The following is a 24,939-nucleotide window of genomic DNA, read 5'->3' as shown; positions in this document are numbered from 1 at the left end:
ATGGGAATTAAAACCATGGATGTGGATAGAGAGAGAATATAAAATGAGAAGAAAAGAAGGCTTAGGACCAAACACCGAGCTACTTCCTCATCTAGTGGATGGTTAGAGGAAGGTGAAATTGCAAATGAGTGTGAGAAGACTGGAGCGGAAGGAAGAGACCTGGGATAATGTGGTGGCATAAAAACTAAAAGAAAAGTCCAGACACAGTGGCTCATTCCTGTAATGCCAGCACTTTGGGAGGCTGAGGCAGGAGGTTGGCTTGAGGCCAGGAGTTCCAGACTAGCCTGGGCAACATAACGAGACCTGATCTCTACAAAAAAATAAAATAAATTAGCTGGGCTTGGTTGTTTGTGCCTGTAGTCTTAGCTACTTAGGAGGCTGAGGTGGGAGGATTGCTTGAGTCCAAGAGCTTTAGGCTGCAGTGAGCCATGATGGCATCACCGCACTGCAGCCTGGGTGACAGAGCGAGAACTCAACTATAAAAATAAGGAAAAAAGGAAGAATTGGGCAGTAGTGCTAAATATTGCTAAGAGAATAAATCTGAAAGAAAATGTCCATTACATTTAACAAGTTGTAGATCATTGACTTTAGAGAACATGATTAAGCTTGAAAGATGGGGTGGATATCCAGATTAGAGGAGTAAGTGGAGGATGAAGGAATAGAGATGATGAGAACAGACAGTTCCTCTCAGAAACTGGTTTATAAAGGGGATGTTCCATTATTTTTACTGTGTAATAAACCAAACCAAACTTATTTAGTAGTAGAAAACCGAAGCTATTTTATTGTGCTCCTGGATTCTATGGGTCAGGTCACAGCAGGGGTGGCTTGTTTTTTTTTTCCTGTTGTCTGGAGCCTTAGCTGGGAAGACTTAAATGACTGGGGGTGACTTGAACTACTAGGAACTGGAATCATCTGCAGGTTTCTTCGCTCAAAGGTTTGGCCCCTCGGCTGGGATCACTCGAAAGTTGGCTCAGCTGAGATTGTCATCCAGAGCACCTACCCATGACCTCTCTGTGGGGCTGGGGCTTCCTGCAGCATGGCAGCTGGGTTCTGAGAGAGTGTGTCCAAGACAGGTAGGAGGGAGCTGCATGACTTTTTCTGCCTATCTATGGAAGTTGTCCCAGCCTACTAAGATTCAAGCAGAAGGGGGACATAGTTGCTATGTCTAATGGAAAGAATGTCACAGAGTTTGGGGTTGCTTTAGAATTATTACAGGCAAAGAGACGATGGTAGCTAGAAGGGGATACGTGTAAAGGAATTTTTTGTTTGTTTATTTGTTTGAGATAGCTGTTGCTCAGGCTGGAGTGCAATGGCATGAACATGGCTCACTGCAGCCTTGACCTCCTAGGGTCAAGCAATCTTCCTGCCTCAGCCTCCCAAGTAGCTGGGACTACAGGTGCACACCACCATGCCTAATTTTTTAATTTTATGTAGAGATGGGGATCTCCCTATGTTGCTCAGGCTGGTCCCAAACTCCTAGGCTCAAGCGATCCTCCCACCCCAGCCTCCTGAAGTGCTGGGATTGCAGGTGTGAGCCACCAAGCCCGGCTAGTAATTTATTATACAGCAATAGACCACTTAATACAGATTATGGTACCTAGAAGTGTTGCCATAACAAAAACCTGAAAATGTGACTTTGGAACTAGACAGTGGGTGGAAGGGCTTTGAGGTGTTAGTGAAAGCTTGAAGAATCTAAAAAAATTGACAACTTCTGCCGGGTGCAGTGGCTCATGCCTATAATCCCAGCACTTTGGGAGGCCAAGGTGGGTGGATCACTTGAGGTCAGGAGTTCAAGACCAGCCTGGCCAACATGGTGAAACCCCATCTCTACCAAAAATACAAAAATTAGCCGGGCATGGTGGCAGATGCCTGTAATCCTAGGTACTTGGGAGGCTGAGGCCAGAGAATCACCTGAACCCAGGAGGCGGAGGTTGCAGGGAGCTGAGATTGTGCCATTACACTCCAGCTGTGGTGACAGAGACTCCGTTTAAAAAAAAAAAAAAAAGACAACTTCTAATGGTCTTTGAGGAAGATGCAAGTGAGGGCTTACAGAAAAATCTACAAATCTTATGGAAAACTGGAGGAAAGAGAGTCCTTGATAGGTATTGGTTGGGAGTGGAGGCGGGGGGAAGCAACACAGTTGTCTGCAATAAGGTGAAAAGTAGAAAATATTTGAACTTGGTGATCTAGCTAAGGAAGTTGAACTTGGTGATCTAGCTACAAAGCTTCCTCCCAGAGTGCTGAAGGAAACAGGTGGTTTCTCCTTGTTGCTAGTAGTAAAATGTGAGAGGAGAGAGATAAGCTAAAGGAAGGACTGTTAGACAAAAGGAAGCCAAAGTTTGCTGGCTTGGAAAATTCCCAGGCTCTTAAGGTGGCAAATGATGATACGATTAAGAAATGACTTCTGAGCAAAGTTTAAATTCAGAGTAATGTCCGCAAAACAAGTCTAAAGATGAAGTCAAGGATGTGGCTGTAAGATCCTTCGTTAAGTTTTCAGAAAGATCATAGATGGTACTTTAGAATACCGTTCAGTTAGGCAAAAAGTTCTCTGAAGAATTTAAGGGACTGGGTGTGGTGACTCACACCTGTAATTCCACACTTTGGGAGGCTGAGGTGGGAGGATTGCTTGAGTCTGGGAGTTTGATACCAGCCTAGGCAACATAGTGAGACCTCATCTCCACAAAAAAATTTAAAATTTTAAATAAATAAATAAAAATAAAAATAAAGAATGTAAGCATGTGACTTATAGATCCTCTCAATCAAACAGTAGAACTTCTAAGAAGCTTAAGGGGGCTGGGCACAGTGGCTCACGCCTGCAATCTCAGTACTTTGGGAGGCCGAGGCAGGCAGATTGCTTGAGGCCAGGAGTTCGAGACTAGCCTGAGCAACATGGTGAGGCCCTGTCTTTACAAAAACAAACAAACAAACAAAATTAACGGGACCTGGTGGCTCATGCCTGTAGTCCCAGCTGCTCAGGAGGCTTCAGGCTTGAGCCAGGCAAGCTTAAGGGCTGTTCCTCAGCAGAGGCCCAAGATAGAGAAGAGCTTATCTTGAAGAGATTTTTGGGGGTGTCTTTTGTCTAATGGAGTGAACCCCAAGAAGATTCACAAGACACCTACTATATTTCTTTTCTTTTTTTTTGAGACGGAGTCTCGCTCTGTCGCCCAGGCAGGAGTGCAGTGGTGCAATCTCGGCTCACTGCAACCTCCGCCTCCCGGGTTCACGCCATTCTCCTGCCTCAGCCTCTCCGAGTAGCTGGGACTACAGGTGTCCGCCACCACGCCTGGCTAATTTTTTGTATTTTTAGTAGAGACGGGGTTTCACCGTGGTCTCAATCTCCTGACCTCGTGATCTGCCTGCCTCGACCTCCCAAAGTGCTGGGATTACAAGCGTGAGCCACCGCGCCTGGCCCAACACCTACTATATTTCAAAGAGAATGTTCAGAGCTGGGCACGGTGGCTCGTGCCTGTAATCCCAGCACTTTGGGAGGCCAAGGCAGGAGGATCACTTGAGTCCAAGAGGTCCAGACCAGCCTGAGTAACATAGTGAGACCCCATCTCTACAAAAAATAAAAAATAAAGAACAATTAGCCAGGCATGGTGGCATGCACCTGTGGTCCCAGCTACTCCAGAGGCTGAGGCAGGAGGTCACGGCTGCAGTGAACCGTGATCACACCACTGCATGCCAGCTTGGGTGACAGAGACCCTGTCTCAAACAAACAAACAAATAAATAAATGAAATAACAATAAAGAAAGTGTTCAGACTAGTGTCAGGTTGGACTGAAATGGCCAGAGGCAGTACAAAATGATAGAAAATGGACCCCAAAAATTCTGGCAGGATACAATCTGTGAAAACTGCACAACTGTAAATATGGGCCACCTTTCTTTCTTTTTTTTTTTTTTTAATTTGAGACACAGTTTCCCTCTTGTTGCCCAGGCTGGAGTGCAATGGCGTGATCTCGGCTCATCGCAATCTCTGCCTCCTGGGTTCAAGCTATTCTCCTGCCTCAGCCTCCTGAGTAGCTGGGATTACAGGCACCCGCCACCACGCCCGGTTGTTTTGTATTTTTAGTAGAGATGGAGTTTCTCTATGTTGGTCAGGCTGGTCTCAAACTCCTGCCTCAGGTGATCTAAAATATGGGCCACCTTTCGTGCAAAAGGAAGGGTGATTCAGAGGGCAGAAATAAGAGCTCAGAAGGTAGAACCAAAAGTCAGGAATAATTATTCCCAGGCCCTTGGTTTTTTTTGTTTTTTTTTGTTTGTTTTTTTTTTTAAGACGGAGTTTTACTCTTGTTGCCCAGTCTTCAGTGCAATGGCGTGGGGATTCAAGCGATTGTCCTGCCTCAGCCTCTCGAGTAGCTGGGATTAGCCACCACACCCGGCTAATTTTGTATTTTTGGTAGAGACGGGGTTTCTCCGTGTTGGTCGGGCTGGTCTCAAACTCCCGACCTCAGGTGATCCACCCGCCTTGGCCTCCCAAAGTGCTGGGATTACAGGCGTGAGCCACCGCACCCGGCCCAGGCCCTGGATCGTAATCAAGGATTTCCAACACTTGCCCAGTTGTATTTCAGAATTGCTATGGACCAGTGCTGCTTTTGTGCCTGCGTTTCCCCCCACTTTGAGGATTGATGTCTATTTTATTTTACTTTATTTATTTGAGACAGAGTTTCGCACTTGTTGCCCAGGCTGGAGTGCAATGGCGCGATCTCAGCTCACTGCAACCTCTGCCTCCCAGGTTCAAGTGATTTTCCGGCCTCAGCCTCCCAAGTACCTGGGATTACAGGCACGTGCCACCAAGCCTGGCTAATTTTTGTATTTTTAGTAGAGACAGCGTTTCACCATGTTGGCCAGGCTGGTCTTGAACTCCTGACCTCAGTTGTTCCATCCACCTTTGCCTCCCAAAGTGCTGGGATTACAGGTGTGAGCCAGTCTTGTTTTTTTTTTTTTTTTAATACAGAGGGTCTCACCATGATGCCTAGGCTGATCTTGAACTCCTAGCCTCAAGTGATCCTCCTGCCCTGGCCTCCCAAAGTGCTGGGATTACAGGTGTGAACCATTGTGCCTGGCCTGGATTGTTTTTTATATTTACCTGTTATATATTTTTTATCCTTCTGTTTTCATCTTTTCTATTTCTTTTTGTTTTAAATATATCTTTTGATAAATCATATTGTTGGAATTTTAAAAAATCTGTTCTAAGCTGGGCACAGTGGTTCATGCCTGTAATCCCAACACTCTGGGAGGCTCAAGCAGGAGGATTGCTTGAGCCTAGGAGTTCAAGACCCGCCTGGGCAACATAGGGAGACCCTGTCTCTACAAAAAAATTAAAAAATTAGCTGGGTATGGTGGTGCATGCCTGTGATCCCAGCTACTTGGAAGGCTGAGATTGGAGGATTGCTTGAGCCCAGGAAGTCAAGGCTACAGTGAGCCATGACTACACCACTGCATTCCAGCCTGGGCAACAGAGTGAGCCCCTATCTCAAAAAAAAAAAAAAAATCTGAGAGGCTCTGCTTTTTAGTTGTAAATTTAACCCAATTGTATTATTGTATTTACAATTAATTTTAAATTTACTTCTGACCTGTTCTTTTGTGTTTTTTTGTTTTGTTTTTTGTTTTTTGTTTTTTTGAGACAGAGTCTCGCTCTTTCACCCAGACTGGAGTGTGGTGGTGCTATCTCGGCTCACGGCAAGCTCCGCCTCCCAGGTTCACACCATTCTTCTGCCTCAGCCTCCTGAGTAGCTGGGACTACAGGCGCCCACCACCATACCCGGCTAATTTTTTGTGTTTTTAGTAGTGACGGGGTTTCACCATGTTAGCCAGGATGGTCTCGATCTCCTGACCTCGTGATCTGCCCGCCTCGGCCTCCCAAAGTGCTGGGATTACAGGCGTGAGCCACCGCACCTGGCCTCTTTTGTATTTTCTATTGGTTCAACTTTTATTGCTTTTATGTTGTTCTTCCTTGTAGTCCACTGGCTAGATTTTCTTCTGCTATACGTTTATATTTTGTTCATCGTGGTTGCCTTTGTTACTTATACTCATGGTTTTTGCCTTTCTGGATATAACAAATGCATTGATATTTATTTCTTCCCCTTAGTAAGAATATACTTAAGGCTGTGCACAGTGGTTCACACCTGTAATCCCAGCACTTTGGGAGGCTGAGGCGGGTGGATCACCTGAGGTCAGGAGTTCAAGACCAGCCTGGCTAACACGGTAAAACCCTATCTCTACTAAAAATACAAAAATTAGGCCGGGCGCGGTGGCTCATGCTTGTAATCCCAGCACTTTGGGAGGCCGAGGCAGGCGGATCACGAGGTCAGGAGATTGAGACCATCCTGGCTAACATGGTGAAACCTTGTCTCTACTAAAAATACAAAAAATTAGCCGGGCGTGGTGGCGGGCGCCTGTAGTCCTAGCTACTCGGGAGGCTGAGGCAGGAGAATGGCGTGAACCCAGGAGGCAGAGCTTGTAGTGAGCCGAGATAGTGCCACTACAGTCTGGCCTGGGCGAAAGAGTGAGACTCCGTCTCAAAAACAAACAAACAAAAAAAACAAACATTAGCCAGGTGTGGTGGCTCATGCCTGTAATCTCAGCTACTTGGGAGGCTGAGGCAGGAGAATTGCTTGAATCCGGGAGGTGAAGGTTGCTGTGAGCCAAGATCGCATCATTGCACTCCAGCCTGGGCAACAAAAACGAAACTCCATCTGAAAAAAAAAAAAAAAAAGAATATACTGCATATCTTCATGTCTCTTCTCCATCTCCTCCAATATTAGTATTACTTATTATGAATGTATTTTTCCTTTTTTTTTTTGAGACAGAATCTTGCTCTGTCACCTAGGCTGGAGTGCAGTAGCACAATCTTGGCACACTGCAGCCTCCACCTCCTGGGTTCAGGCGATTCTCCTGCCTCAGCCTCCCGAGTAGATGGGATTACAGGTGCCCGCCACCACACATGGCTAATTTTTGTATTTTTAGTAGAGTTGGGGTTTCACTATATTGGCCAGGCTAGTCTGGAACTCCTGACCTCAGGTGATCTGCTCACCTCAGCATCCCAAAGTGCTGGAATTACAGGTGTGAGCCGTCATGCCTGTCTAAGTATATCATTCTTATTTTAAATTTTTGATCCTTCTATCCTAATAATTCTTAGATTATATATCTATGTATATAATAATAATATACTACACTATACACTGTGTGTATGTGTACATGTAATTTAGCTTACCCTTTTTTTTTTTTTTTTTTTTTTGAGACATGGTCTAGCTCTGTCATCTGGCCTGGAGTGCAGTAGTGAGATTATGGCTCACTGCAGCCTTGACCTCCCAGGCTCAAGCGATCCTACTGCCTCAGCCTCCTGTGTAGCTGGGACCACAGGCATGCACCACCACTCCTGGCTAATTTTTTTTTTTTTTTTTGAGATGGAGTCTCGCTCTGTCACCCCAGCTGGAGTGCAGTGGCGCTATCTCGGCTCACTGTCAGCTCTGCCTCCCAGGTTCACGCCATTCTCCTGCCTCAGCCTCCTGAGTAGCTGGGACTACAGGCGCCCGCCAACACTTGAGATGGAGTCTCGCTCTGTTGCCCAGGCTGGAGTGCAGTGGCGCAATCTCGGCTCACTGCAAGCTCCGCCTCCCAGGTTCACGCCATTCTCCTGCCTCAGCCTCTCCGAGTAGCTGGGACTACAGGTGCCCGCCACCATGCCCGGCTAATTTTTTTGTATTTTTAGTAGAGACGGGGTTTCACCGTGGTCTCGATCTCCTGACCTCGTGATCCGCCCGCCTCGGCCTCCCAAAGTGCTGGGATTACAAGCGTGAGCCACCGCGCCTGGCCAACGTTTTTGTATTTTTAGTAGAGATGGGGTTTCACCATGTTAGCCAGGATGGTCTTGATTTCCTGACCTCGTGATCCGCCCGCCTCGGCCTCCCAAAGTGCTGGGATTACAGGCGTGAGCCACCGCGCCCAGCCTTTTTTTTTAAATAGAGACAAGGTCTCATGTTGTTGCCCAGGCTGCTGTCTAACTCCTGAGCTCAAGCCATCCTCCCGCCTCAGCCTCCCAAAGTGCTGGGATTATAGGCATGAGACACCTTACCTGGCCTATTTTTATTTTTTGTAGAGACAGGGTCTTGTTTTGTTACCCAGGTTGGTCTTGTACTTCTGGCCTCAAGTGATCCCCCACCTCAGCCTCCCAAAATGGTGGGTTTACAAGCGTGAGCCACCGTGCCTGGCCAGCTTACTCTTTTTCTCATGGTGGTTGTATTTTGTCCTGTAAAGTCATGTTCCCTGGAGTATTGGCTACTCTGTCTGCTAATGCGGCGTTTCTGTGGTAAAGAGCCAGATTATTTTTGTTCCCAATCTCTTGTGGGCCTATTTATTGCAGCAATATCAAATTGCTGTAAAACTTTTAATGCTTGCTCTCGTCTTCCGTACTCACCATAGACTAGGTACATCATTCCTTGGACCACACTTTGACTAGTATTGTCCTAATGTGTGTTGGGAGAAGGTGTTATTCAGGATGTTTTACTGTATTAGTCTTATTAGTCTTTCCAAATGTTCCCTCCTTCATCCCAAGAGGATTATACATTTCCACCCATTGCTATGTGACTTTCAATGACTCTCCGTAGGCAGAGTACAATTCCCTGCCCCAGTGTCTGGCTTGGCCTTGGGACCTGCTTGGGCCAATGGAATGTAAGCAGTGACAGCATGCCAGCTCTGGGCAGGAGCTTTAAGAGGCATGATGCATTTTCACCAGCAATCTTGTTCTTCCCCTCTGCTGCAAAACAGTATGACCCAAGTAGGGGCAGCTCTTGCAGCTCAGCCTGGGTCATGGGGTGCGCACGGAAGCTGCCCTGTAGTCACCAACATGTAATGTGAGCAAGAAATAGATGGTTTTTGTAAAGCAAGGGTTGCCAAATTATAGTCCATGGGCTGAACCCAGTCTACTCTGTTTTTGTAAGATCTGCAAGCTAAGAATTTTTTTTTTGTATGTTTGTTTGCTTTTTGTGTATGTGTGAGACAGGGTCTCGCTCCACTGCCCAGGCTGGAGTGCAGTCGTGCAATCACTGCTCACTGCAGCCTCGACCTGCTGGGCTCAAGCGGTCTTCCCACGTCAGCCTCTCAAGTAGCTGAGAATATAGGTGCATGCCGCCATGCCCAGCTAATTTTTAAAATTTTTTTGTAGACACGGGGTTTTGCCATGTTGCCCAGACTAGTCTCAAAGTCCTGAGCTTGAGCAATCCTCCAGCCTAGGCCTCCCAAAATTTTGGATTACAGGCATGAGCCACCACACCTGGCCTTTGTGTTTTTTTGCATTTTTGAAGGGTGGAAAAGTAATCAAAAGAAGAATATTTTGAGATATTAAAACTATATGAAATTCAAATTGTTAGTATTCATAAATAAAGTTTTATTGGAACACAGCCACTCGCATTCATTTATATATCGTCTGTGGCTGCTTTCACGCTATAACTGCAGAGCTGAGTAGTTGCAACAGAGACGATATGTCCATCCCACAGAGCCCAAGATATTTACTGTTTCACCTTTTACAGAAAACATTTGCTGGCCTCTGTTGTAAGCTAAAGAGATTTTGAGGTTGGTTGTTACCTCACCAAAGATGACTAATGTAGTCAAGATGAATTTAAGGAGAGAGAGGGAGTAGCCCCAGAGCAGGGAGCACCAGGCACCACAAAAGCACTCTGGCTCACTCCTGTTTGCCCTCACTGTGGTCAGGTGGCCCTTCTGAGCTTTTACCTTTAAACTCCTCAGAGGAAGTAGCATTGGGATGAGGCAGTCTCTTGGCTTGTAATTCCTTAGCCTTGGGTATTTGGAAGAGAGGCGGACAGTGAATGCCCACCTGCTTACAATTTCCCCATTCTCCCAGCAGGACTCGGTGCTGCCCTGACTTTACTCTGTCAGTGCTGGCAGCCTGGACTTCACTCCCTCTCCCTCTCTAAGTTTAACTGGAGCCTCTTCTTGGCTCTGTTTTTTTCACTTTTATTATTTTTTTATTGATATGTAATAGATGTACATATGATAATTTGATATATTCATGTAATATGTAAAGATTGAATCAGGATAATTGGGATATCCATCCCCTTAAATATGTATCTTTTTTTTTTTTTTTTTTTTAAGACAGAGTTTCGCTCTTGTCACCCAGGCTGGAGTGCAATGGCGCTATCTCGGCTCACTGCAACCTCTGCCTCCTGGGTTCAAGTGATTCTCCTGCCTCAGCCTGCTAAGTAGCTGGGATTACAGGTGCCTGCCACCACACCCGGCCCTAGTATTTTTTTTGTTTTGTTTTTTAAAGAGACAGAGTTGGCTGGGCATGGTAGCTCACGCCTGTAATCCCAGCACTTTGGGAGGCTGAGGCAGGCGGATCACCTGAGGTCAGGAATTCGACACCAGACTGGCCAACCTGTCTCTACTAAAAATACAAAAAAATTAGCTGGGCTTGGTGGTGCATGCCTGTAATCCCGGCTACTCAGGAGGCTGAGGCAGGAGAATCGCTTGAACCTGGGAGGCGGAGGTTGCAGTGAGCCGAGATCGCACCACTGCACTCCAGCCTGGGCAACAGGGAGACCGTCTCACACACACACACACACACACACACACACAGCCGCGTGCGGTAGCTCACACCTGTAATCCTAGCACTTTGGGAGGTCGAGCCGTGTGGGTCACCTGAGGTCAGGAGTTCGAGACCAGCCTGGCCAACATGGCGAAACCCCGTCTCTACTAAAAATACAAAAATTAGGTGCTCATGGTGGCATGCATCTGTAATCCCAGCTACTCGGGAGGTTGAGGCAGGAGAATTGCTTGAACTTGGGAGGCAGAGGTTGCGGTGACCTAAGATCGCGCCACTGCACTCCAGCCTGGGTGACAGAGGGAGACTCCGTCTCAAAACAACAAAAACAAAAAACATGCTATGTCTTATTTTTTCTAACTGTATCTTTCTATGCTTTTTTTTTCTTTTTTTTTTTTTGAGATGGAGTCTCGCTCTGTTGCTCAGGCTGCAGTGCAGTGGCGCGATCTCGGCTCACTGCAACCTTCGCCTCCGAGGTTGAAGCAATTCTTGTGCCTCGGCCTCCTGAGTAGCTGGGATTACAGGCATGTCCCACCACACCTGGCTAATTTTTGGATTTTTAGTAGAGACGGGGTTTACCATGTTGGCCAGGTTGATCTGGAACTCTGGACCTCAGGTGATCCGCCTGCCTCAGAAGCCCAAAGTGCTGGGATTACAGGTGTGAGCCACCGTGCCTGGCCAGGAAAACTCCTATTTTTCCTTCAAGATTCAATTCAGACATCAACTCTCCTGGGAAGCCTTACGGCATCCCTCCACTCTGCTTCTGGAGGGCCCTAAACAAACATCTCCGCTACTGTTCTTATGAAAAATGTTCTTGACTTTTCCTCTGTCCATTTCTTCAACTATGGAGGACAGGCATTTCCTCTTAGTTTGCTGACGTCACTTACATGTATGTGCCCTGTGTCGAGTCCACTGCTGATGTCAGTAGTGTACAGCCCAGAGACATAAACCATGCCACGAATTTGAACATAGAAACCTTAATATAAAGAATTATACTACATTAGCCAGATGTGGTGGTGGACACCTGTAATCCCAACTACTCGGGAGGCTGAGGTGGGATTATCAATTAAACCCAGGAGGTGGGCCGGGCGCGGTGGCTCACACCTGTAATCCCAGCACTTTGGGAGGCCGAGGCGGGCGGATCACGAGGTCAGGAGATCGAGACCATCCTGGCTAACGCAGTGAAACCCCGTCTCTACTAAAAATACAAAAAATTAGCCGGGCGAGATGGCGGGCTCCTGTAGTCCCAGCTACTCGGGAGGCTGAGGCAGGAGAATGGCGTGAACCCGGGAGGCGGAGCCTGCAGTGAGCCGAGATCGCGCCACTGCACTCCAGCCTGGGCGACAGCGATACTGTCTCAAAAAAAAAAAAAAAAACCCAGGAGGTGGTAGTTGCAGTGAGCCAAGATCATGCTACTGCACTCCAGCCTGGGCAACAAGACTCCGTCTCAATAAGAAAGAAAAAAGAAAAAAAGAGGCCAGCTGTGGTGGCTCACGCCTGTAATTCCAGCACTTTGGGAGGCCGAGGCAGGTGGATCACCTGAGAGGTCAGGAGATCAAGACCAGCCTGGCCAACATGGTGAAACCCTGTCTCTACTGAAGATACAAAAATTAGCCAGGTGTGATGGCACATGGCTATAGTCCCAGCTACTTGGGAGGCTGAGACAGAGAATTGCTTGAACCCGGGAGGCGAAGGTTGCAGTGAGCCAAGATCGTGACACTACACTCCAGCCTGGGCGACAGAGTGAGACTCTGTCTCGGGGCAGGGGAAGGGGGGGAATAAAAAAAGAATTATTATTTTTATTTTTTTGAGACGGAGTCTCGCTCAGTCACCAGGCTGGAGTGCAGTGATGCAATCTCAGCTCACTGCAACCTCCGCCTCCCGGGTTCAAGCAATTATCCTGCCTCAGCCTCCCGAGTAGCTGGGACTACAGGTGCACACCACCAAGCCCAGCTAATTTTTGTATTTTTAGTAGAGACGGAGTTTCACCATGTTGGCCAGGATTGTCTCGATCTCTTGACCTCGTGATCTGCCCGCTTCAGCCTCCCAAAGTGCTGGGATTACAGGCGTGAGCCACCATGCCTGGCCTAGAAAAAAAGAATTATTAACTAGTAAAAGATGGGGAGACAGTTTTTTTGTTTGTTTTGTTTTGTTTTTTTGAGACGGAGTTTCACTCTTGTCACCCAGGCTGGAATGCAATGGTGCAATCTTGGCTCACTGCAACCTCCACCTCCCGGGTTCAAGTGATTCTCCTGCCTCAGCCTCCCAAGTAGCTGGGATTACAGATGCCCACCGCCACGTCCAGCTAATTTTTGTATTTTTAGTAGAGACAAGGTTTCACCATGTTGGTCAGGCTGGTCTCGAATTCCTGCTCAGGTGATCTGCCCACGTCTCCTCCCAAAGTGCTGGGATTACAGGCATGAGCCACCACACCCAGCCAACAGAGATTTCTTATAAGGAATTGGCTCATGGGATTATGGAGGCTCACAAATCCAAATCTGCAGTGTGGGCAGGCTGGAGACATAGGAGAGCTGACAGTGCAGTTCCAGTCCACAGAGTCTGCTGGAGAATCCCCTCAGGAAGGTTGCTGTTTGTGTTCTACTTGGGACTTGAGCTGATTGGATGAATCCCACCCATGTTATGGAAGGCAATCTGCTTTACCCAAAGCTCACAGATTTAAATGTTAATCTCATCAAAACACCCTCCAAGTTGACACACAAAATTGACTAGCACAGGTAATTTTCTACTAAAATGGAAACAGGGCTCCAAAGAAAACAGAAATACAGCCAGGCATGTTGGCTCATGCCTGTAATCCCAGCACTCTGGGAGGCCGATGTGGGAGGATCACTTGAGCCCAGGAGTTTGAGACCAGCCTGGCCAACAAATTAGCCAGGCATGGTGGTGCATGCCTATAATTCCAGCTACTCAGGAGGCTGAGGCAGGAGGGTCACCTGAGCCTGGGAGGTTGAGGCTGCCATGAGCTATGATTGCACTACTGCACTCCAGCCTGGGGGACAGAGTGAGACCCTCTCTTAAATAAATAAATAAACAAACAGGAATAGCAAATGTAGCAAATGGCAAAGAAAACAGGACCAGCTATTACCTTTAAGGTTGAACGAGAGTACTCAAGCAAAGAAGAAACTTCCAAGAGGACTTCCTTTCCCATGCCCCACCAAGACTGAGATTTAGACCTCTTCAGAGAGGATACGTCTGCAACCTGCTGGATGGTGAAGTTCACTGAGGTACCACAGGTGTGGGCTGGAAGATCTGTGGCCAACCCACCAGGGTGCCAGCAAACTCACTGCAGGGTGGGCACCATTCCCCATGGAGCTGCACTGTAGGATGAAGAAGAAAGTTGCACTGAAGCCGGGCACGGTGGCTCAAGCCTGTAATCCCCGCACTTTGGGAGGCTGAGGCGGGTGGATTGCCTGAGGTCAGGAGTTCGAGACCAGCCTGGCCAATGTGGTGAAACCCCGCCTGTACTAAAAATACAAAAATTAGCCGGGCCTGGTGGTGGGCTGAGACAGAAGAATTGCTTGAACCCAGGAGGCAGAGGTTGCAGTGAGCTGAGACCACGCTATTGCACTCCAGCCTAGGCAAGGAGAGTGAAACTGTCTCAAAAAAAAAAAAAAAAAAAAAAGTTGGCCGGGCGCGGTGGCTCACACCTGTAATCCCAGCACTTTGGGAGGCGGAGGCGGGCGAATCACATGTCAGGAGATCCAGACCTTCCTGGCTAACACGGTGAAACCCCGTCTCTACTAAAAAAATACAAAAAATTAGCCTGGCATGTTGGCGTGAGAGCTGTAGTCCCAGCTGCTCGGGAGGCTGAGGCAGGAGAATGGTGTGAACCCGGGAGGCGGAGCTTGCAGTGAGCTGAGATCGCGCCACTGCACTCCAGCCCGGGCGACAGAGCGAGACTCCGTCTCTAAAAAAAAAAAAAAAAAAAAAAAGTTAAAAAAGTTAAACTGAAACCACTAAGCCCCGGCCTCCGCTATTGCAGTGTTCCTCTGGCGTCCTCTATTGACAGGGTCTAACATTGCTCTAGCCGGGAAGGAAGAAATGTTTATAGAGTCCAGTTGGTTGCACAAAGCAGAGCAAAAAAGCTTAAGTTTGAAGTTAAGTGATGATAAATTGATAATTTGCATACATTTGAGGAATAAATGAATGTATTCATCACCAAAACTGTAACTAACTAGGAGGATCATTGGTTATCTGAGATATTCAAGTGAGAAAAATATTTAAATTTAATAAAGAAAGATGTGGGACTCTTCATTGGAAGAAAAGGGGAAAACAGGCGGTTGGACAAACCGCTGGTGACCTGGGAGATAAAAGACTAATAGAAAGCAAAGAGGAGGGGCCTGGTGCGATGGTTCGCGCTTGTAATCCCAGCCCTTTGGGAGGCCAAGGCAGGTGATCGCTTGAGCTCAGGAGTTTGAGACCAGCCTGACCAACATGGCAAAACCCTATCTTTACAAAAAATACAAAAAATTAACCGGGCGTGGTGGTACGCACCTGTGGTCCCAGCTACTCGGGAGTACTGCCTGAGCCTGGGAGACAGAGGTTGCAGTGAGCCAAGATCATGGCATTGCACTCCAGCCTGGGCGACAGAGTGAGACCCTTTCCAAAACAAAAAAAAAAGCAAAGAGGAAACAAGAAGCTGGAACAGATACCTGTGAATTTGTACCAGCTCTTTAACAAATGTAATGATCTTACCCTCATCTTACTCATCTCAGAATTAGAAACTTATACTTTATATGTTTATTATTCCAGTGACCATAGTTCCCATACCACAATTCAAAACACATCATCTAACAATAACTGCAGTCATGCACCACATGATGACATTTTGGTCGACAATAGACTGCATATACAAGAGTGGTTCCCTAAGAATATAATGGAGCCGAAAGCTTCCTATTGCTTAGTGATGTCATAGCTGCGGTAGCGTCCTAGCACTGTGGTGACACTGGTGCAAACAAATCTGTGCTGCCAGTCATACAAAATTCTAGAACACATAATTATGTACAGTGCAGAATACTTGATAATAAATGACTATGGGCCAGGCACAGTGGCTCACCCCTGTAATCCCAACACTTTGGGAGGCTGAGGTGGAAGGATCACAAGGTCACGAGTTCGAGATCAGCCTGGCCAACATGGTGAAACCCCGTCTCTACTAAAAATACAAAATTAGCCGGGCATGGTGGCACGCGCCTGTAATCCCAGCTACTCGGGAGGCTGAGGCAGGAGAATCACTTTAACCTGGGAGACAGAAGCTGCAGTGAGCTGAGATCGTGCCACTGCACTCTAGCCTGGGCAACAGAGCGAGACTCCATCTCAAAAAAAACAAAAGTTACTGGTTTGTGTGTTTAAATACTGTACTTTTAATCATTATTTTGGAATGTACTCCTTCTAGTTATATTTTTTAAAGTTTTCTGTAAAACAGCCTCAGGCAGGTCCTTCAGGCGGTATTCCAGAAGAAGATACCGTGATCATAGGAGATGACAGCTCCACGTGTGTTATTGCCCCTGAAGAGCTTCCAGTGGGACAAGATGTATAGATAGAAAACAGTGATATTGGTAATCCTGACCTTGTGTAGGCCTAGTCTAGTCTAGTGTGTGTGTGTGTTGGTGTGTGTGTGTCTTAGTTTTTCACAAAAAAGTTTAAAAAGTAAAATTAGCTGGGTGAGGTGGCTCACGCCTGTAATCCCAGCGACTTTGAGAGGATGAGGTGGGCAAACTGCTTCAGCTCAGGAGTTCAAGACCAGCCTGGGCCACATGGCGAAACTCTGCCTCTACAAAAAGCCCAAAAATTGCCAGTCATGGTGTTTCAAAAAATTTTTTTAAATAGGAAAATGCTTATAGACTAAGGATATAAAGAAAGAAAATATTTTTGTACTGCTATAGAATGTGTGTTTTAAGCTAAGTGTTATTACAAAAGAGTCAAGTGGGTTTTTTTGGTTTTTGTTTTTTATTTTGAGACAAGGTCTCCCTCTGTCATTCAGGCTGGAATGCAGTAGCTTGATCATGGCTCACTGCAGCCTCAAACTCCCAGGCTCAAGTGATCCTCCCCACTCAGCCTCCAGAGTAGCTGGGACTATGGGTGCTACCATGCCCAGCTTATTTTTTATTTTTTGTAGAGATGGGATCTCACTAAGTTGTTTAGGCTGGTCTTAACTCCTAGGCTAATTCAATTCTCCTGCCTCAACCTCCCAAAGTGTTGAAATTACGGGCTTGAGTCACCACCCCTGGCCTAAAAAGTTTTTTGTTTTTTGTTGAGACGGAGTCTTGCTCTGTCGCCCAGGCTGGAGTGCAGTGCGTAATCTCGGCTCACTGCAAGCTCCGCCTCCCAGGTTCACACCATTCTCCTGCCTCAGCCTCCCAAGTAGCTGGGACTACAGGTGCCCGCCACTACGCTTGGCTAATTTTTTTGTATTTTTGGTAGAGACAGGGTTTCACTGTGTTAGCCAGGTTAGTCTTGATCTCCTGACCTCGTGATCCACCTGCCTCAGCCTCCCAAAGTGCTGGGTTTACAGGCATGAGCCACCGCGCCCGGCCGTAAAAGTTTTTTTAAAATTAAAAAGTGTATAAAGTAAAAACGTTAGAGCAAGCTAAAGTTAATTCACTATTGAAGAAAGAAATTTTTAAAAATAAATTTAGCCGGCTGGGCGCGGTGGCTCAGGCCTGTAATCTTAGCACTTTGGGAGGCCAAGGTGGGCAGATCACCTGAGGTCAGGAGTTTGAGACCAGGCTGGCCAACATGGTGAAACCCCGTCTCTGCTAAAAATACAATTAGCTGGGCATGGTAGCACGTGCCTGTAATCCCAGCTACCCAGGAGGCTGAGGCAGAATTGTTGGAAGCCAGAGGCGGAGGTTGCAGTGAGCTGAGATCGTGCCACTGCACTCCATCCTGGGTGACAGAGAGAGACTCTGTCTCAAAATAAATAAATACATTTAGCCTAAGTGTACAGCATTTATAAAGTCTACAGTGGTATATAGTAATGTCCTAGGCCTTCACATTCAGTTACCACTCACTGGCCCTTCTAGAGCAACGTTCAGTCCTGCAAGCTCTGTTGATAGTAAGTGCCATTAGGTGTACCATTATAGGTGGACCATTTTGTTAATTTTTGATACTATTTTTTTTTGTTGTTGGGACGGAGTTTCAGTCTTGTTTCCCAGGCTGGAGTGCAATGGCGCAATCTCTGCTCACTGCAACCTCTGCCCCCCAGGGTCCAAGCGATTCTCCTGCCTCAGCCTCCCGAGTAGCTGGAATTACAGGCTCACGCCACCACGCCTGGTTAATTTTTGTATTTTTAGTAGAGATGAGGTTTCACCATGTTAGCCAGGCTGGTGTCAAACTCCTGACATCAGGTGATCCACCCACCTCAGCCTCCCAAAGTTCTGGGATTACAGGTGTGAACCACCACGCCCAGCCAATACTACATTTTTATTGTACCTTTTCTACGTTTCGATATAGAAATACTATTGTGTTGGCCAGGTGTGGTGGCTCACGACTGTAATCCTAGCACTGTGGGAGGCCGAGGCGGGCGGATCACCTGAGGTCCGGAGTTCAAGACCAGCCTGGCCAAGATGGTGAAACCTCATCTCTACTAAAAATAAAAAAATTAACCAGGCATGGTGGCGGGCACCTGTAATCCCAGGTACTTGGGAGGCTTGAGGCAGAGAACTGCTTGAACCAGGGAGATGGAGGTTGCAGTGAGCCAAGATAGCACCACTGCACTCCAGTCTGAGCAGAGCAAGACTCTGTCAAATAAACACATAGATACATACATACCATTGTGTTACAGTTGCCTACAGTTTTCAATACAGTAACATGCTGCACAAGTTCGTAGTCTAGGATCAACAGGCTATGTAGCAGCGGTCCCCAACCTTTTTGGCACCAGAGACCAGTTTTGTGGAAGACAATTTTTCCATTGAAGGCAGGGATGGAAATGGTTTTGGGATGAAACTGTTCCACCTCAGATAATTGGGCATTAGATTCTCATAAGGAGCACACAACCTAGATCCCTCGCGTGCTCAGTTCACAGTAGGGTTCCCACTCCTGTGAGAATCTAATGCCACCGCCGATCTGACGGGAGGTAGAGCTCAGGCAGGAATACTTGCTCGCCAGCCACTTACCTCCTGCTGTGCAGCCCAGTTCCTAATAGACCAGGGACTGGTACCAGTCTGTGCCCCAGGGGTTGGGGACCCGGGGCTATACCATATAGCCTAGTTGTATAATGGGCTATACTATCTAGGTCTGTGTAAGTACATTCTATGATGTTTATGCAAATATGAAATTACCTAATGATGCATTTCTCAGAATGTATCCCATTGTTAAATTATAAAAGACTGTCTTTTTTTTTTTTTTTTTGGACAGGTTCTTGCTCTATCACCCAGGTTGGAGTGCGGTGGCATGATCATGGCTCACTGCAGCCTCAACCACCTGAGCTCAAGCGATCTTCCCACCTCAGCCTGCAGAGTAGCTGGGGCTAGAGGTGTGTGCCCCCATGCCTGGCTATTTTTTATTTTTTTTTGAGACAGAGTCTCATTCTGTCACCCAGGCTGGAGTACAATGGCATGATCTCCACTCACCCAGGAGCCTCTACCTCATGGGTTCAAGCGATTCTCCTGCTTCAGCCTCCCAAGTAGGTATTTTGTGTATTTTTAGTAGAGATGAGGTTTCACCATGTTGGCCAGGCTGGTCTTGAACTAGTGACCTAAAGTGATCTGCCTGCCTCAGCCTCTGAAAGTGCTGGGATTACAGGTGTGAGCCACTGTGTCTGGCCTTAAACATTTTTTTTTTTGTAGAGATAGGGTCTTACTATGTTGCCAGGGTGGCAGTGAGATCTGTGCTGCCTATAGACTCTGATTCAGAGAGTCGCCTCCAACAAGAACTCCTGGGCTCAAGTGATCCTCCCACCTTGGCCTCCCAAAGTGCTGGGATTATAGGTGTGAGCTACTGTGCCCAGCCTATATTTATTTTCATGAAAACTTTTACAAAGGGAATCACATTAAATGTCAGTTTCATCTAATGTTGTTTTACCTAAAATATCTTGCCCAAAATTATTGGTAATGTAATATTAGGCTAGTGTTTCCACAATTCATTTTATTTATTTCTCTACTATATTGGCTACAAAGTATTACACAACAACTATCATGTTTCTGTTTTATTGTTGTTGTTGTTGTTTTCTTTTTTCTTTTTTTTTCTTTGAGATGCAGTCTTGCTTTGTCACCCAGGCTGGAGTACGATGGCTCAATCGCGGCTCACTACAACCTCCACCTACCAGGTTCGAGCAATTCTCCTGCCTCAGCCTCCCAAGTAGCTGGGATTACAGGTGCCCACCACCACACTCGGCTAATTTTTGTATTTTTAGTAGAGACACGGTTTCACTAAGTTGGGCCAGGCTGGTCTCGAACTCCTGACCTTAGGTGATCTGCCCGCCTCAACCTCCCAAAGTGCTGGGATTACAGGTGTGAGCTTACTAGACTTGCTTTATCTCATATCTGTCTATCACTCTGTCCATTCATCCATTCATTTTCCTTTTTGATACATTTCAAACCAAATTGCGGGCATCAGTATACTTCCCCCTTAAAAAAGGCACATATATAATTAATTAAAGTTCAATGTTTATACATATTTTTTCTTTCAAGGTTAAATTTACATACAATGACATGTACAGATCTTAAGTCAACTTTTGCTGAGTTTTTAAAAATCCATACACCTGTGTAACTAAAACGTCTATAAAGACACAGAACCTTTTATTGATTGATTGAGACAGAGTCTTGCTCTGTTGCCCAGGCTGGAGTGCACATGGAGTACCCATGCCTGGCCCACAGTGACCCTTTAAAGGAAAATTGGAGGGACCTACCTCGGAGGTTGTGCAGAAAATGTTGGCTTCCCCAGCACTAGGTTTAGTTCCCTCCTAGGTCCTCCCACAGCTGTGCTTTGACACTTAGCTGTCTATATTAAAGTACCTCTTTAATTTGTCTGTCATTGCCACCAGATCGCAAGATACTTTGGGGCAGGGCTGTATTTCATTCACCCAGGTATCCCTAGCACCTGTAGGTACTCTGTAAACAGAAGAAAGAACAGTAGGCTGGGCACAGTAGCTCACGCCTGCAATCCTAGCACTATGGGGAGGCCAAGGCAGGTGGATTGCCTGAACTCAGGAGTTTGATACCACCCTGGGCAGCATGGTGAAACCCTGTCTCTACTAAAAACACAAAAATTAGCTGCGCATGGTGGTGTGCATCTGTAGTCCCAGCTACTCAGGAAGCTGAGGCAGGAGAATCACCTGAACCCAGGAGGCAGAGGTTGCAGTGAGCCGAGATTGTGTCACTGCACTCCAGCCTGGGCAACAGAGCAAGACTCCATCTCAAAAAAAAAAAAAAAAAAAAAAAAAAAAAAAAAAAAAAAAAAAAAAAAAAAAAAAAAAAAAAAAAAAAAAAAAAATGTGCAAAGAATAAGACCTAGTTCCTGCCCTACAAAGCAGGGATTTCAGGAAAAGGAAGCCTATTGGGACTTGGGCTCAAAGGAGAAGTAAGTTTTCACCAGGGTGAAGTATGGAGTGAGGAAGAGGTAAGAGGGCAGAAGACAGCTGGGTGCAGTGGCTCACGCCTGTAATCTCAACTTTGGGAGGCTGAGGTGGATCATCTGAGGTCAGGAGTTTGAGACCAGCCTGGCCAACATGGTAAAACCCCATCTCTACTAAAAATACAAAAATCAGCCAGGCGTGGTGGTGGGCACTTGTAATCACAGCTACTCGGGAGGTTGAGGCAGGGGAATTGCTTGAACTCAGGAGGTGGAGGTTGCAGTGAGCCAAGATCATGCCATTCCACTCCAGCCTGGACAACAAGAGTGAAACTATGTATAAAAAAAAAAAAAAAAGGGCAGAAGAAAACAAGAGCAAATGCAACATGAAAGGGAATGGCATTTGCAGGGAGTATTCCAGAAGATGCAAGCAAGAGTGAGGCCGCCTTTGAAGGTTATGCCAGTTTTGGATGCGTTGGCAAGAATATGACTCACTTGAATTAATATTTTTATAACTTTTCCTTATGATTGTTTACAGATTTTTTTTAAGTCTGATAATTTTAAGTAGTATATTCTTGTTTTTTTGTTTGTTTTTTGAGACGGAGTCTTGCTCTTGTCGCCCAGGCTGGAGTGCAGTGGCGAGATCTCAGCTCACCGCAACCTCCGCCTCCTGGGTTCAAGTGATTCTCCTGCCTCAGCCTCCCGAGTAGCTGGGATTACAGGCGCACGCCACCATGCCCAGCTAATTTTTGTATTTTTGGTAGAGATGGGGTTTCATCATGTTGGCCAGGCTGGTCTCAAACTCTTGACCTCAGGTGATCCACCTGCCTTGGCCTCCCAAAGTGCTGCGATTACAGGTATAAGCCACCACACCTGGCTTAAGTAGTGTATTCTACTTGGGAAAAATTTTACTCTATATTTGATGACTGTTGCTCAAGGCTGGAAACACCTTACTTTTTTCCAATGATGATCTAGACGTGTACTGTCCCATATGGTAGTCTCTAGTCACATGTGGCTACTGAACACTTGAAATGTGGCTAGCGCAAATTAAGATGTCCTATAAGCGTAAAATACACACCAAGTTCTCAAGACTTAGTACAAAGAAAAGAATGTAAAACAGCTCATTAGTAATTTCTTATACTGATTACAGTTGAAATGACCGCATTTCAAATACATCAAGTAAAATATACTAAACTATGACATTAATTTTAATATCAACATAGTCTTTTTTTTCTTTTCAAATGTAGCCACTATAAATTTTTATTTTTTATTCCTTATATACAGTAAAATTCATTGTTTGGTGTACAGTTCCGTGAATTTTGACAAAGGCATAGAGTTGTGTAACCACTACCACAATCAAGATACAGAACAGTTCTCTTGCCCACCCCCCAAAAAATACCTCCCTGGTGCTGAACCTTAGTAGTTAGCCTCCTTTACCCTCTCCCATCCCGTGGCAACCATTTTCACCAGCAGCAGATAGTCTTTTGAGTCTGGTTTCTCTCAGTTAACATAATGCACTAAAGATTCATACTGTTGTTGCATGTAACAATATTTTTCCTTTTGTATTGCTGAGTAATATTCCATTGTGTGGATGTTTATTCGCCCGTTGAACATTTTGATTGCTTCTTTTGGGGAATTTATGCAAAAAGCTACTGTAAACATTCATATCTCGATTTTTGTGTAAATGTAAGTTTTCATTTCTCTTGGGTAAATACTTAGGAGTGGAATGTCTGGGTCATATGCTAAGTACGCATTTAAATTTGTAAGAAATGGCCAGTGGTGGCCTATATCTGTAATCCCACCACTTTGGGAGGCTGAGGCAGGAGGATCAGTTGAGCGCAGCAGTTTGAGACCAGCCTGGGCAAACACAGGGAGACCCAACCTCTACAAAAAATAAAAAATTAGCTGGGTGTGGTTGTGCATGCATATAGTCGTAGGTACTCGGGAGGCTGAAGTGGGGAGGATCACTTGAATCCCTGGAAGGTCAAAGCTATAGTGAGCCGTGTTCACACCACTGCTCTCCAGCCTGGGTGGCAGAGTGAGACCTTGTCATTCATTCATGCATTCATTGATTCATTCATAAATAAATAAGAAATTGCCAAACTGTTTCCCAAAGTAACTGTATAATTTTGCATTCCTATCAGCAATCTGTGAGAGTTCCATTGTTTTGAATCCCTGCTAGTGCTTGCTACTGTTGGTTTTTGTTTTTTAGCCTTTCTAGTAGGTATGGTGGTTTGATTTTGCTCTGCTCTTTCAGTTTGCACTTTCCTAATCATTGATGCTATCTTTGTCATCCATATATCTTCTTTGGTGAAGTTCAAATCTTTTGCTCTTTTTTTTTTTTTTTTTTTTTTGAGACAGGGTATCACTGTGTTGCCCATGCATGCTGTGTTATTAGTCTGTTCCCACGCTGCTAATAAAGGCATACCTGAGACACGCCATTCTCCTGCCTCAGCCTCTCCGAGTAGCTGGGACTACAGGCGCCCGCCACCACGCCCGGCTAATTTTTTGTATTTTTGGTAGAGACGGGGTTTCACCGTGGTCTCGATCTCCTGACCTCGTGATCCGCCCGCCTCGGCCTCCCAAAGTGCTGGGATTACAAGCGTGAGCCACCGCGCCCGGCCAGGAAAGAGGTTTAATTGACACACATTTCAGCATGGCTGGGGAGGCCTCAGGAAACTTACAATCATGGCAGAAGGAGAAGCTGACACGTCCTTCACATGACGGCAGGGAGAAGAATAAGGGCCCAGCAAAGGGAGAAGCTCCTTATAAACCATCGGATCTTGTGAGAACTAACTCACTATCACGAGAACAGGATGGAAGAAACTGGCCCCAAGATTCAGTTATCTCCATCTGGTCCCTCCCACGACACATGGGACTACATGACACGACAATGGGAACTACAATTAAAGACAAGATTTGGGTGGGGACACAGCCAAACCATATCACATGCCCAGCTAATTAAAAAAAAATGTTTTTTAGAGGCTAAGTCTCACTATGTTCCTCAGGCTGGTCTTGAACTCCTGAGCTCAAGCAATCTGCCTGCGTTGGCCTCCCACAGTGCTGGAATTACAGGCGTGAGCCACTGTGCCCAGCATCCTCTTGGTTTTAAAGCTCCAGCCCTGAATCAGTTTAGATTACCTAAAAGCTACAAACTTAGACACTTAGACAATATGTTTATGATTTAGTGTTGTGTACTTGGATTTTACTGATGGCCCATATTAGAAACCCCTCTTGTGAATTCTGTAAAAATGCTGATAAAGGAATTGTCACCAGGCGACAAAGTAAGACCCTGTCTCCAAAAAAAAAAAAAAAAGAATTGTCTATTTTCCAACATCCCTGATAGAGGGATACATTCCTTTTAGTTTAGTGTCAGAAAAACTTCCTTTCTCCTGACAGACATCTTTCCTATAAGTATACAATAAGAACTATTACATTTAACAATCTTTTTGCTAGAAAACTCAGAACTATGTTTAATGTTTAATTATACTATCTTTAGCCTTAATTATCCTTCCACTTTCCATGGCTTTTTATTGTTATTTATGTTAGGGTTTTTTTTTTGTGGGGGAGATTACAGACCCCCGGCTAATGTTTGTATTTTTAGTAGAGACGGGGTTTTGCCATGTTGGCCAGGCTGGTTTTGAACCCCTGACCTCAAGTGATCTGCCCACCTTGGCTTCCCAAAGTGCTGGGATGACAGATGTGGCAGGGTCTTATATGAGGCCCTTTATTGAGAGAGTATTGTTCCAGTTACGACTGCTGCTCAGCACCCATCCGAAACACAGTGGCAGAAACCACCGCCACTGTGTAACACTGATTTTGTAGGTCAGGAAATCTGAAAGTGCACAGAGT

At 46.0% G+C, this 24,939-nt stretch overlaps 1 protein-coding gene across 1 annotated transcript in view; it reads right to left on the bottom strand.

The window, feature by feature from the left end:
• Window positions 1-13,784, bottom strand: part of ZBTB8A (zinc finger and BTB domain containing 8A) — a 72,502-nt gene extending 58,718 nt beyond the window's left edge. The window contains exon 1 of the mRNA XM_058443276.1: window positions 13,664-13,784. The gene's annotated coding sequence lies outside the window, so the exon portion shown is untranslated. The remainder of the gene's footprint in view (window positions 1-13,663) is intronic.
• Between the last annotated feature and the right edge of the window lie 11,155 nt (window positions 13,785-24,939).

The sequence above is a fragment of the Hylobates moloch genome, unplaced genomic scaffold (genome assembly GCF_009828535.3).
Source record: "Hylobates moloch isolate HMO894 unplaced genomic scaffold, HMol_V3 SCAFFOLD_8, whole genome shotgun sequence".
Classification (NCBI taxonomy): domain Eukaryota; kingdom Metazoa; phylum Chordata; class Mammalia; order Primates; family Hylobatidae; genus Hylobates; species Hylobates moloch.
This window is presented reverse-complemented; position numbering and strand designations above follow the sequence as displayed.